Source organism: Equus asinus, chromosome 10, assembly GCF_041296235.1.
Source record: "Equus asinus isolate D_3611 breed Donkey chromosome 10, EquAss-T2T_v2, whole genome shotgun sequence".
In the NCBI taxonomy this organism is placed as follows: Eukaryota; Metazoa; Chordata; class Mammalia; order Perissodactyla; family Equidae; genus Equus; species Equus asinus.
The window spans coordinates 8,816,872-8,832,766 of NC_091799.1; positions in this window are offsets into that span (position 1 = coordinate 8,816,872).

A 15,895-nucleotide genomic window follows, 5' to 3' on the forward strand; every position below is an offset into this window, starting at 1 on the left:
TACACTCCGGAATCACCTGCTGGTTACACCAGAGCCACTTGGTGGACAATCCAGAATCACCTGCCGGACATGCCAGAACCACCTGTCACACATGCCGGAACCACGTGCCTGACACGCCGGAACCACCTCGCGGACAGACCGGAACCACCTACCAGACATGCCTGAACCACCTGCCGAGCATGCCGGAACCACCTGCCGGACACGCCAAAATCACCTGCGGGCTAGGCCAGAACCACTTGTAGGACTCTCCTGGAGCACCTGCCGGGCATGCGGGAACCACCTCTCAGACGTGCCAGAACCACGTGCGGCACATGACGGAACCCATTACCGGACAGACCGGAACCACCTGCTGGACACGCCAGAATCACCTGCCAAGAACACCGGAACCACCTGAACAGCTCGCCAGAAACACCTGCCGGACATGCCAAAATCACCTGCCGGCTACACCAGAACCTCTTGCCGGACACTCCGGAATCACCTGCCAGACATGATGCAACCAAATGTCAGACGTGCCAGAACCACGTGCCAGAGACACCGGATGCAACTGCCGAGCATGCCGGAACCTCCTGCTCAACTCGCTGTAACCACCTGCCGGGGACGCCAAAATCACCTGTCAGCTAGGCCAGAACCACGTGGCGGACTCTATGGAATCACCCGCCGGGCATGCCGGAACCAGCTCTCAGACGTGCCAGAAGCACGTGCCGGACACGCCGGAACCACCTACTAGAGAGACCGGAACCACCTGCCAGACCCGCCTGAACCACCTGCTGAGTACGCTGGAACAACCTGCTCTACTCGCTGGAGCCACCTGCTGGACACGCCAAAATCACCTGATGGCTACGCCAGCACCACTCGGCAGACAAGCCAGAATCACCTGCAGGGTATGCCGGAACCACCTCTCAGACGTGCCAGAACCCCTTGTCGGACACTCCGGAATCACCTGTCAGGCATGCCGGAACCACCTCTCGAGCGTGCCAGAATGACGTGCCAGAGACACCGGATGCACCTGCCGAGCACGCCGGAACCTCCTCTTCGACTTGCCGGAACCACCAGCCAGAGACGCCAAAATCCCCTGCCAGGTAGGCCAGAATCACATGGCGGACGCTCCGGAATCTCCCGCCGGGAAGGTAGGAACCACCTCTCAAACATACTGGAAGCACGTGCCGGACATGCCGGCACCACGTACTGGACAGACCAGAAACACCTGCCGGACCTGCCTGAACCACCTGCTGAGCACACCGGAACAACTTGCTCGACTCGCTGGAGCCACCTGCTGGACACCCCAAAATCACCAGCCAGCTATGCCAGAGCCACTTGCCGTACACTCCGGAATCACCTGCTGGTTACACCAGAGCCACTTGGTGGACAATCCAGAATCACCTGCCGGACATGCCAGAACCACCTGTCACACATGCCGGAACCACGTGCCTGACACGCCGGAACCACCTCGCGGACAGACCGGAACCACCTACCAGACATGCCTGAACCACCTGCCGAGCATGCCGGAACCACCTGCCGGACACGCCAAAACCACCTGCGGGCTAGGCCAGAACCACTTGTAGGACTCTCCTGGAGCACCTGCCGGGCATGCGGGAACCACCTCTCAGACGTGCCAGAACCACGTGCGGCACATGACGGAACCCATTACCGGACAGACCGGAACCACCTGCTGGACACGCCAGAATCACCTGCCAAGAACACCGGAACCACCTGAACAGCTCGCCAGAAACACCTGCCGGGCATGCCAAAATCACCTGCCGGCTACACCAGAACCTCTTGCCGGACACTCCGGAATCACCTGCCAGACATGATGCAACCAAATGTCAGACGTGCCAGAACCACGTGCCAGAGACACCGGATGCAACTGCCGAGCATGCCGGAACCTCCTGCTCAACTCGCTGTAACCACCTGCCGGGGACGCCAAAATCACCTGTCAGCTAGGCCAGAACCACGTGGCGGACTCTATGGAATCACCCGCCGGGCATGCCGGAACCAGCTCTCAGACGTGCCAGAAGCACGTGCCGGACACGCCGGAACCACCTACTAGAGAGACCGGAACCACCTGCCAGACCCGCCTGAACCACCTGCTGAGTACGCTGGAACAACCTGCTCTACTCGCTGGAGCCACCTGCTGGACACGCCAAAATCACCTGATGGCTACGCCAGCACCACTCGGCAGACAAGCCAGAATCACCTGCAGGGTATGCCGGAACCACCTCTCAGACGTGCCAGAACCCCTTGTCGGACACTCCGGAATCACCTGTCAGGCATGCCGGAACCACCTCTCGAACGTGCCAGAATGACGTGCCAGAGACACCGGATGCACCTGCCGAGCACGCCGGAACCTCCTCTTCGACTCGCCGGAACCACCAGCCAGAGACGCCAAAATCCCCTGCCAGGTAGGCCAGAATCACATGGCGGACGCTCCGGAATCTCCCGCCGGGAAGGTAGGAACCACCTCTCAAACATACTGGAAGCACGTGCCGGACATGCCGGCACCACGTACTGGACAGACCAGAAACACCTGCCGGACCTGCCTGAACCACCTGCTGAGCACACCGGAACAACTTGCTCGACTCGCTGGAGCCACCTGCTGGACACCCCAAAATCACCAGCCAGCTATGCCAGAGCCACTTGCCGTACACTCCGGAATCACCTGCTGGTTACACCAGAGCCACTTGGTGGACAATCCAGAATCACCTGCCGGACATGCCAGAACCACCTGTCACACATGCCGGAACCACGTGCCTGACACGCCGGAACCACCTCGCGGACAGACCGGAACCACCTACCAGACATGCCTGAACCACCTGCCGAGCATGCCGGAACCACCTGCCGGACACGCCAAAACCACCTGCGGGCTAGGCCAGAACCACTTGTAGGACTCTCCTGGAGCACCTGCCGGGCATGCGGGAACCACCTCTCAGACGTGCCAGAACCACGTGCGGCACATGACGGAACCCATTACCGGACAGACCGGAACCACCTGCTGGACACGCCAGAATCACCTGCCAAGAACACCGGAACCACCTGAACAGCTCGCCAGAAACACCTGCCGGACATGCCAAAATCACCTGCCGGCTACACCAGAACCTCTTGCCGGACACTCCGGAATCACCTGCCAGACATGATGCAACCAAATGTCAGACGTGCCAGAACCACGTGCCAGAGACACCGGATGCAACTGCCGAGCATGCCGGAACCTCCTGCTCAACTCGCTGTAACCACCTGCCGGGGACGCCAAAATCACCTGTCAGCTAGGCCAGAACCACGTGGCGGACTCTATGGAATCACCCGCCGGGCATGCCGGAACCAGCTCTCAGACGTGCCAGAAGCACGTGCCGGACACGCCGGAACCACCTACTAGAGAGACCGGAACCACCTGCCAGACCCGCCTGAACCACCTGCTGAGTACGCTGGAACAACCTGCTCTACTCGCTGGAGCCACCTGCTGGACACGCCAAAATCACCTGATGGCTACGCCAGCACCACTCGGCAGACAAGCCAGAATCACCTGCAGGGTATGCCGGAACCACCTCTCAGACGTGCCAGAACCCCTTGTCGGACACTCCGGAATCACCTGTCAGGCATGCCGGAACCACCTCTCGAACGTGCCAGAATGACGTGCCAGAGACACCGGATGCACCTGCCGAGCACGCCGGAACCTCCTCTTCGACTCGCCGGAACCACCAGCCAGAGACGCCAAAATCCCCTGCCAGGTAGGCCAGAATCACATGGCGGACGCTCCGGAATCTCCCGCCGGGAAGGTAGGAACCACCTCTCAAACATACTGGAAGCACGTGCCGGACATGCCGGCACCACGTACTGGACAGACCAGAAACACCTGCCGGACCTGCCTGAACCACCTGCTGAGCACACCGGAACAACTTGCTCGACTCGCTGGAGCCACCTGCTGGACACCCCAAAATCACCAGCCAGCTATGCCAGAGCCACTTGCCGTACACTCCGGAATCACCTGCTGGTTACACCAGAGCCACTTGGTGGACAATCCAGAATCACCTGCCGGACATGCCAGAACCACCTGTCACACATGCCGGAACCACGTGCCTGACACGCCGGAACCACCTCGCGGACAGACCGGAACCACCTACCAGACATGCCTGAACCACCTGCCGAGCATGCCGGAACCACCTGCCGGACACGCCAAAATCACCTGCGGGCTAGGCCAGAACCACTTGTAGGACTCTCCTGGAGCACCTGCCGGGCATGCGGGAACCACCTCTCAGACGTGCCAGAACCACGTGCGGCACATGACGGAACCCATTACCGGACAGACCGGAACCACCTGCTGGACACGCCAGAATCACCTGCCAAGAACACCGGAACCACCTGAACAGCTCGCCAGAAACACCTGCCGGACATGCCAAAATCACCTGCCGGCTACACCAGAACCTCTTGCCGGACACTCCGGAATCACCTGCCAGACATGATGCAACCAAATGTCAGACGTGCCAGAACCACGTGCCAGAGACACCGGATGCAACTGCCGAGCATGCCGGAACCTCCTGCTCAACTCGCTGTAACCACCTGCCGGGGACGCCAAAATCACCTGTCAGCTAGGCCAGAACCACGTGGCGGACTCTATGGAATCACCCGCCGGGCATGCCGGAACCAGCTCTCAGACGTGCCAGAAGCACGTGCCGGACACGCCGGAACCACCTACTAGAGAGACCGGAACCACCTGCCAGACCCGCCTGAACCACCTGCTGAGTACGCTGGAACAACCTGCTCTACTCGCTGGAGCCACCTGCTGGACACGCCAAAATCACCTGATGGCTACGCCAGCACCACTCGGCAGACAAGCCAGAATCACCTGCAGGGTATGCCGGAACCACCTCTCAGACGTGCCAGAACCCCTTGTCGGACACTCCGGAATCACCTGTCAGGCATGCCGGAACCACCTCTCGAACGTGCCAGAATGACGTGCCAGAGACACCGGATGCACCTGCCGAGCACGCCGGAACCTCCTGTTCGACTCGCCGGAACCACCAGCCAGAGACGCCAAAATCCCCTGCCAGGTAGGCCAGAATCACATGGCGGACGCTCCGGAATCTCCCGCCGGGAAGGTAGGAACCACCTCTCAAACATACTGGAAGCACGTGCCGGACATGCCGGCACCACGTACTGGACAGACCAGAAACACCTGCCGGACCTGCCTGAACCACCTGCTGAGCACACCGGAACAACTTGCTCGACTCGCTGGAGCCACCTGCTGGACACCCCAAAATCACCAGCCAGCTATGCCAGAGCCACTTGCCGTACACTCCGGAATCACCTGCTGGTTACACCAGAGCCACTTGGTGGACAATCCAGAATCACCTGCCGGACATGCCAGAACCACCTGTCACACATGCCGGAACCACGTGCCTGACACGCCGGAACCACCTCGCGGACAGACCGGAACCACCTACCAGACATGCCTGAACCACCTGCCGAGCATGCCGGAACCACCTGCCGGACACGCCAAAACCACCTGCGGGCTAGGCCAGAACCACTTGTAGGACTCTCCTGGAGCACCTGCCGGGCATGCGGGAACCACCTCTCAGACGTGCCAGAACCACGTGCGGCACATGACGGAACCCATTACCGGACAGACCGGAACCACCTGCTGGACACGCCAGAATCACCTGCCAAGAACACCGGAACCACCTGAACAGCTCGCCAGAAACACCTGCCGGGCATGCCAAAATCACCTGCCGGCTACACCAGAACCTCTTGCCGGACACTCCGGAATCACCTGCCAGACATGATGCAACCAAATGTCAGACGTGCCAGAACCACGTGCCAGAGACACCGGATGCAACTGCCGAGCATGCCGGAACCTCCTGCTCAACTCGCTGTAACCACCTGCCGGGGACGCCAAAATCACCTGTCAGCTAGGCCAGAACCACGTGGCGGACTCTATGGAATCACCCGCCGGGCATGCCGGAACCAGCTCTCAGACGTGCCAGAAGCACGTGCCGGACACGCCGGAACCACCTACTAGAGAGACCGGAACCACCTGCCAGACCCGCCTGAACCACCTGCTGAGTACGCTGGAACAACCTGCTCTACTCGCTGGAGCCACCTGCTGGACACGCCAAAATCACCTGATGGCTACGCCAGCACCACTCGGCAGACAAGCCAGAATCACCTGCAGGGTATGCCGGAACCACCTCTCAGACGTGCCAGAACCCCTTGTCGGACACTCCGGAATCACCTGTCAGGCATGCCGGAACCACCTCTCGAACGTGCCAGAATGACGTGCCAGAGACACCGGATGCACCTGCCGAGCACGCCGGAACCTCCTCTTCGACTCGCCGGAACCACCAGCCAGAGACGCCAAAATCCCCTGCCAGGTAGGCCAGAATCACATGGCGGACGCTCCGGAATCTCCCGCCGGGAAGGTAGGAACCACCTCTCAAACATACTGGAAGCACGTGCCGGACATGCCGGCACCACGTACTGGACAGACCAGAAACACCTGCCGGACCTGCCTGAACCACCTGCTGAGCACACCGGAACAACTTGCTCGACTCGCTGGAGCCACCTGCTGGACACCCCAAAATCACCAGCCAGCTATGCCAGAGCCACTTGCCGTACACTCCGGAATCACCTGCTGGTTACACCAGAGCCACTTGGTGGACAATCCAGAATCACCTGCCGGACATGCCAGAACCACCTGTCACACATGCCGGAACCACGTGCCTGACACGCCGGAACCACCTCGCGGACAGACCGGAACCACCTACCAGACATGCCTGAACCACCTGCCGAGCATGCCGGAACCACCTGCCGGACACGCCAAAACCACCTGCGGGCTAGGCCAGAACCACTTGTAGGACTCTCCTGGAGCACCTGCCGGGCATGCGGGAACCACCTCTCAGACGTGCCAGAACCACGTGCGGCACATGACGGAACCCATTACCGGACAGACCGGAACCACCTGCTGGACACGCCAGAATCACCTGCCAAGAACACCGGAACCACCTGAACAGCTCGCCAGAAACACCTGCCGGACATGCCAAAATCACCTGCCGGCTACACCAGAACCTCTTGCCGGACACTCCGGAATCACCTGCCAGACATGATGCAACCAAATGTCAGACGTGCCAGAACCACGTGCCAGAGACACCGGATGCAACTGCCGAGCATGCCGGAACCTCCTGCTCAACTCGCTGTAACCACCTGCCGGGGACGCCAAAATCACCTGTCAGCTAGGCCAGAACCACGTGGCGGACTCTATGGAATCACCCGCCGGGCATGCCGGAACCAGCTCTCAGACGTGCCAGAAGCACGTGCCGGACACGCCGGAACCACCTACTAGAGAGACCGGAACCACCTGCCAGACCCGCCTGAACCACCTGCTGAGTACGCTGGAACAACCTGCTCTACTCGCTGGAGCCACCTGCTGGACACGCCAAAATCACCTGATGGCTACGCCAGCACCACTCGGCAGACAAGCCAGAATCACCTGCAGGGTATGCCGGAACCACCTCTCAGACGTGCCAGAACCCCTTGTCGGACACTCCGGAATCACCTGTCAGGCATGCCGGAACCACCTCTCGAACGTGCCAGAATGACGTGCCAGAGACACCGGATGCACCTGCCGAGCACGCCGGAACCTCCTCTTCGACTCGCCGGAACCACCAGCCAGAGACGCCAAAATCCCCTGCCAGGTAGGCCAGAATCACATGGCGGACGCTCCGGAATCTCCCGCCGGGAAGGTAGGAACCACCTCTCAAACATACTGGAAGCACGTGCCGGACATGCCGGCACCACGTACTGGACAGACCAGAAACACCTGCCGGACCTGCCTGAACCACCTGCTGAGCACACCGGAACAACTTGCTCGACTCGCTGGAGCCACCTGCTGGACACCCCAAAATCACCAGCCAGCTATGCCAGAGCCACTTGCCGTACACTCCGGAATCACCTGCTGGTTACACCAGAGCCACTTGGTGGACAATCCAGAATCACCTGCCGGACATGCCAGAACCACCTGTCACACATGCCGGAACCACGTGCCTGACACGCCGGAACCACCTCGCGGACAGACCGGAACCACCTACCAGACATGCCTGAACCACCTGCCGAGCATGCCGGAACCACCTGCCGGACACGCCAAAATCACCTGCGGGCTAGGCCAGAACCACTTGTAGGACTCTCCTGGAGCACCTGCCGGGCATGCGGGAACCACCTCTCAGACGTGCCAGAACCACGTGCGGCACATGACGGAACCCATTACCGGACAGACCGGAACCACCTGCTGGACACGCCAGAATCACCTGCCAAGAACACCGGAACCACCTGAACAGCTCGCCAGAAACACCTGCCGGACATGCCAAAATCACCTGCCGGCTACACCAGAACCTCTTGCCGGACACTCCGGAATCACCTGCCAGACATGATGCAACCAAATGTCAGACGTGCCAGAACCACGTGCCAGAGACACCGGATGCAACTGCCGAGCATGCCGGAACCTCCTGCTCAACTCGCTGTAACCACCTGCCGGGGACGCCAAAATCACCTGTCAGCTAGGCCAGAACCACGTGGCGGACTCTATGGAATCACCCGCCGGGCATGCCGGAACCAGCTCTCAGACGTGCCAGAAGCACGTGCCGGACACGCCGGAACCACCTACTAGAGAGACCGGAACCACCTGCCAGACCCGCCTGAACCACCTGCTGAGTACGCTGGAACAACCTGCTCTACTCGCTGGAGCCACCTGCTGGACACGCCAAAATCACCTGATGGCTACGCCAGCACCACTCGGCAGACAAGCCAGAATCACCTGCAGGGTATGCCGGAACCACCTCTCAGACGTGCCAGAACCCCTTGTCGGACACTCCGGAATCACCTGTCAGGCATGCCGGAACCACCTCTCGAACGTGCCAGAATGACGTGCCAGAGACACCGGATGCACCTGCCGAGCACGCCGGAACCTCCTGTTCGACTCGCCGGAACCACCAGCCAGAGACGCCAAAATCCCCTGCCAGGTAGGCCAGAATCACATGGCGGACGCTCCGGAATCTCCCGCCGGGAAGGTAGGAACCACCTCTCAAACATACTGGAAGCACGTGCCGGACATGCCGGCACCACGTACTGGACAGACCAGAAACACCTGCCGGACCTGCCTGAACCACCTGCTGAGCACACCGGAACAACTTGCTCGACTCGCTGGAGCCACCTGCTGGACACCCCAAAATCACCAGCCAGCTATGCCAGAGCCACTTGCCGTACACTCCGGAATCACCTGCTGGTTACACCAGAGCCACTTGGTGGACAATCCAGAATCACCTGCCGGACATGCCAGAACCACCTGTCACACATGCCGGAACCACGTGCCTGACACGCCGGAACCACCTCGCGGACAGACCGGAACCACCTACCAGACATGCCTGAACCACCTGCCGAGCATGCCGGAACCACCTGCCGGACACGCCAAAACCACCTGCGGGCTAGGCCAGAACCACTTGTAGGACTCTCCTGGAGCACCTGCCGGGCATGCGGGAACCACCTCTCAGACGTGCCAGAACCACGTGCGGCACATGACGGAACCCATTACCGGACAGACCGGAACCACCTGCTGGACACGCCAGAATCACCTGCCAAGAACACCGGAACCACCTGAACAGCTCGCCAGAAACACCTGCCGGACATGCCAAAATCACCTGCCGGCTACACCAGAACCTCTTGCCGGACACTCCGGAATCACCTGCCAGACATGATGCAACCAAATGTCAGACGTGCCAGAACCACGTGCCAGAGACACCGGATGCAACTGCCGAGCATGCCGGAACCTCCTGCTCAACTCGCTGTAACCACCTGCCGGGGACGCCAAAATCACCTGTCAGCTAGGCCAGAACCACGTGGCGGACTCTATGGAATCACCCGCCGGGCATGCCGGAACCAGCTCTCAGACGTGCCAGAAGCACGTGCCGGACACGCCGGAACCACCTACTAGAGAGACCGGAACCACCTGCCAGACCCGCCTGAACCACCTGCTGAGTACGCTGGAACAACCTGCTCTACTCGCTGGAGCCACCTGCTGGACACGCCAAAATCACCTGATGGCTACGCCAGCACCACTCGGCAGACAAGCCAGAATCACCTGCAGGGTATGCCGGAACCACCTCTCAGACGTGCCAGAACCCCTTGTCGGACACTCCGGAATCACCTGTCAGGCATGCCGGAACCACCTCTCGAACGTGCCAGAATGACGTGCCAGAGACACCGGATGCACCTGCCGAGCACGCCGGAACCTCCTGTTCGACTCGCCGGAACCACCAGCCAGAGACGCCAAAATCCCCTGCCAGGTAGGCCAGAATCACATGGCGGACGCTCCGGAATCTCCCGCCGGGAAGGTAGGAACCACCTCTCAAACATACTGGAAGCACGTGCCGGACATGCCGGCACCACGTACTGGACAGACCAGAAACACCTGCCGGACCTGCCTGAACCACCTGCTGAGCACACCGGAACAACTTGCTCGACTCGCTGGAGCCACCTGCTGGACACCCCAAAATCACCAGCCAGCTATGCCAGAGCCACTTGCCGTACACTCCGGAATCACCTGCTGGTTACACCAGAGCCACTTGGTGGACAATCCAGAATCACCTGCCGGACATGCCAGAACCACCTGTCACACATGCCGGAACCACGTGCCTGACACGCCGGAACCACCTCGCGGACAGACCGGAACCACCTACCAGACATGCCTGAACCACCTGCCGAGCATGCCGGAACCACCTGCCGGACACGCCAAAACCACCTGCGGGCTAGGCCAGAACCACTTGTAGGACTCTCCTGGAGCACCTGCCGGGCATGCGGGAACCACCTCTCAGACGTGCCAGAACCACGTGCGGCACATGACGGAACCCATTACCGGACAGACCGGAACCACCTGCTGGACACGCCAGAATCACCTGCCAAGAACACCGGAACCACCTGAACAGCTCGCCAGAAACACCTGCCGGACATGCCAAAATCACCTGCCGGCTACACCAGAACCTCTTGCCGGACACTCCGGAATCACCTGCCAGACATGATGCAACCAAATGTCAGACGTGCCAGAACCACGTGCCAGAGACACCGGATGCAACTGCCGAGCATGCCGGAACCTCCTGCTCAACTCGCTGTAACCACCTGCCGGGGACGCCAAAATCACCTGTCAGCTAGGCCAGAACCACGTGGCGGACTCTATGGAATCACCCGCCGGGCATGCCGGAACCAGCTCTCAGACGTGCCAGAAGCACGTGCCGGACACGCCGGAACCACCTACTAGAGAGACCGGAACCACCTGCCAGACCCGCCTGAACCACCTGCTGAGTACGCTGGAACAACCTGCTCTACTCGCTGGAGCCACCTGCTGGACACGCCAAAATCACCTGATGGCTACGCCAGCACCACTCGGCAGACAAGCCAGAATCACCTGCAGGGTATGCCGGAACCACCTCTCAGACGTGCCAGAACCCCTTGTCGGACACTCCGGAATCACCTGTCAGGCATGCCGGAACCACCTCTCGAACGTGCCAGAATGACGTGCCAGAGACACCGGATGCACCTGCCGAGCACGCCGGAACCTCCTCTTCGACTCGCCGGAACCACCAGCCAGAGACGCCAAAATCCCCTGCCAGGTAGGCCAGAATCACATGGCGGACGCTCCGGAATCTCCCGCCGGGAAGGTAGGAACCACCTCTCAAACATACTGGAAGCACGTGCCGGACATGCCGGCACCACGTACTGGACAGACCAGAAACACCTGCCGGACCTGCCTGAACCACCTGCTGAGCACACCGGAACAACTTGCTCGACTCGCTGGAGCCACCTGCTGGACACCCCAAAATCACCAGCCAGCTATGCCAGAGCCACTTGCCGTACACTCCGGAATCACCTGCTGGTTACACCAGAGCCACTTGGTGGACAATCCAGAATCACCTGCCGGACATGCCAGAACCACCTGTCACACATGCCGGAACCACGTGCCTGACACGCCGGAACCACCTCGCGGACAGACCGGAACCACCTACCAGACATGCCTGAACCACCTGCCGAGCATGCCGGAACCACCTGCCGGACACGCCAAAACCACCTGCGGGCTAGGCCAGAACCACTTGTAGGACTCTCCTGGAGCACCTGCCGGGCATGCGGGAACCACCTCTCAGACGTGCCAGAACCACGTGCGGCACATGACGGAACCCATTACCGGACAGACCGGAACCACCTGCTGGACACGCCAGAATCACCTGCCAAGAACACCGGAACCACCTGAACAGCTCGCCAGAAACACCTGCCGGACATGCCAAAATCACCTGCCGGCTACACCAGAACCTCTTGCCGGACACTCCGGAATCACCTGCCAGACATGATGCAACCAAATGTCAGACGTGCCAGAACCACGTGCCAGAGACACCGGATGCAACTGCCGAGCATGCCGGAACCTCCTGCTCAACTCGCTGTAACCACCTGCCGGGGACGCCAAAATCACCTGTCAGCTAGGCCAGAACCACGTGGCGGACTCTATGGAATCACCCGCCGGGCATGCCGGAACCAGCTCTCAGACGTGCCAGAAGCACGTGCCGGACACGCCGGAACCACCTACTAGAGAGACCGGAACCACCTGCCAGACCCGCCTGAACCACCTGCTGAGTACGCTGGAACAACCTGCTCTACTCGCTGGAGCCACCTGCTGGACACGCCAAAATCACCTGATGGCTACGCCAGCACCACTCGGCAGACAAGCCAGAATCACCTGCAGGGTATGCCGGAACCACCTCTCAGACGTGCCAGAACCCCTTGTCGGACACTCCGGAATCACCTGTCAGGCATGCCGGAACCACCTCTCGAACGTGCCAGAATGACGTGCCAGAGACACCGGATGCACCTGCCGAGCACGCCGGAACCTCCTCTTCGACTCGCCGGAACCACCAGCCAGAGACGCCAAAATCCCCTGCCAGGTAGGCCAGAATCACATGGCGGACGCTCCGGAATCTCCCGCCGGGAAGGTAGGAACCACCTCTCAAACATACTGGAAGCACGTGCCGGACATGCCGGCACCACGTACTGGACAGACCAGAAACACCTGCCGGACCTGCCTGAACCACCTGCTGAGCACACCGGAACAACTTGCTCGACTCGCTGGAGCCACCTGCTGGACACCCCAAAATCACCAGCCAGCTATGCCAGAGCCACTTGCCGTACACTCCGGAATCACCTGCTGGTTACACCAGAGCCACTTGGTGGACAATCCAGAATCACCTGCCGGACATGCCAGAACCACCTGTCACACATGCCGGAACCACGTGCCTGACACGCCGGAACCACCTCGCGGACAGACCGGAACCACCTACCAGACATGCCTGAACCACCTGCCGAGCATGCCGGAACCACCTGCCGGACACGCCAAAATCACCTGCGGGCTAGGCCAGAACCACTTGTAGGACTCTCCTGGAGCACCTGCCGGGCATGCGGGAACCACCTCTCAGACGTGCCAGAACCACGTGCGGCACATGACGGAACCCATTACCGGACAGACCGGAACCACCTGCTGGACACGCCAGAATCACCTGCCAAGAACACCGGAACCACCTGAACAGCTCGCCAGAAACACCTGCCGGGCATGCCAAAATCACCTGCCGGCTACACCAGAACCTCTTGCCGGACACTCCGGAATCACCTGCCAGACATGATGCAACCAAATGTCAGACGTGCCAGAACCACGTGCCAGAGACACCGGATGCAACTGCCGAGCATGCCGGAACCTCCTGCTCAACTCGCTGTAACCACCTGCCGGGGACGCCAAAATCACCTGTCAGCTAGGCCAGAACCACGTGGCGGACTCTATGGAATCACCCGCCGGGCATGCCGGAACCAGCTCTCAGACGTGCCAGAAGCACGTGCCGGACACGCCGGAACCACCTACTAGAGAGACCGGAACCACCTGCCAGACCCGCCTGAACCACCTGCTGAGTACGCTGGAACAACCTGCTCTACTCGCTGGAGCCACCTGCTGGACACGCCAAAATCACCTGATGGCTACGCCAGCACCACTCGGCAGACAAGCCAGAATCACCTGCAGGGTATGCCGGAACCACCTCTCAGACGTGCCAGAACCCCTTGTCGGACACTCCGGAATCACCTGTCAGGCATGCCGGAACCACCTCTCGAACGTGCCAGAATGACGTGCCAGAGACACCGGATGCACCTGCCGAGCACGCCGGAACCTCCTCTTCGACTCGCCGGAACCACCAGCCAGAGACGCCAAAATCCCCTGCCAGGTAGGCCAGAATCACATGGCGGACGCTCCGGAATCTCCCGCCGGGAAGGTAGGAACCACCTCTCAAACATACTGGAAGCACGTGCCGGACATGCCGGCACCACGTACTGGACAGACCAGAAACACCTGCCGGACCTGCCTGAACCACCTGCTGAGCACACCGGAACAACTTGCTCGACTCGCTGGAGCCACCTGCTGGACACCCCAAAATCACCAGCCAGCTATGCCAGAGCCACTTGCCGTACACTCCGGAATCACCTGCTGGTTACACCAGAGCCACTTGGTGGACAATCCAGAATCACCTGCCGGACATGCCAGAACCACCTGTCACACATGCCGGAACCACGTGCCTGACACGCCGGAACCACCTCGCGGACAGACCGGAACCACCTACCAGACATGCCTGAACCACCTGCCGAGCATGCCGGAACCACCTGCCGGACACGCCAAAATCACCTGCGGGCTAGGCCAGAACCACTTGTAGGACTCTCCTGGAGCACCTGCCGGGCATGCGGGAACCACCTCTCAGACGTGCCAGAACCACGTGCGGCACATGACGGAACCCATTACCGGACAGACCGGAACCACCTGCTGGACACGCCAGAATCACCTGCCAAGAACACCGGAACCACCTGAACAGCTCGCCAGAAACACCTGCCGGGCATGCCAAAATCACCTGCCGGCTACACCAGAACCTCTTGCCGGACACTCCGGAATCACCTGCCAGACATGATGCAACCAAATGTCAGACGTGCCAGAACCACGTGCCAGAGACACCGGATGCAACTGCCGAGCATGCCGGAACCTCCTGCTCAACTCGCTGTAACCACCTGCCGGGGACGCCAAAATCACCTGTCAGCTAGGCCAGAACCACGTGGCGGACTCTATGGAATCACCCGCCGGGCATGCCGGAACCAGCTCTCAGACGTGCCAGAAGCACGTGCCGGACACGCCGGAACCACCTACTAGAGAGACCGGAACCACCTGCCAGACCCGCCTGAACCACCTGCTGAGTACGCTGGAACAACCTGCTCTACTCGCTGGAGCCACCTGCTGGACACGCCAAAATCACCTGATGGCTACGCCAGCACCACTCGGCAGACAAGCCAGAATCACCTGCAGGGTATGCCGGAACCACCTCTCAGACGTGCCAGAACCCCTTGTCGGACACTCCGGAATCACCTGTCAGGCATGCCGGAACCACCTCTCGAACGTGCCAGAATGACGTGCCAGAGACACCGGATGCACCTGCCGAGCACGCCGGAACCTCCTCTTCGACTCGCCGGAACCACCAGCCAGAGACGCCAAAATCCCCTGCCAGGTAGGCCAGAATCACATGGCGGACGCTCCGGAATCTCCCGCCGGGAAGGTAGGAACCACCTCTCAAACATACTGGAAGCACGTGCCGGACATGCCGGCACCACGTACTGGACAGACCAGAAACACCTGCCGGACCTGCCTGAACCACCTGCTGAGCACACCGGAACAACTTGCTCGACTCGCTGGAGCCACCTGCTGGACACCCCAAAATCACCAGCCAGCTATGCCAGAGCCACTTGCCGTACACTCCGGAATCACCTGCTGGTTACACCAGAGCCACTTGGTGGACAATCCAGA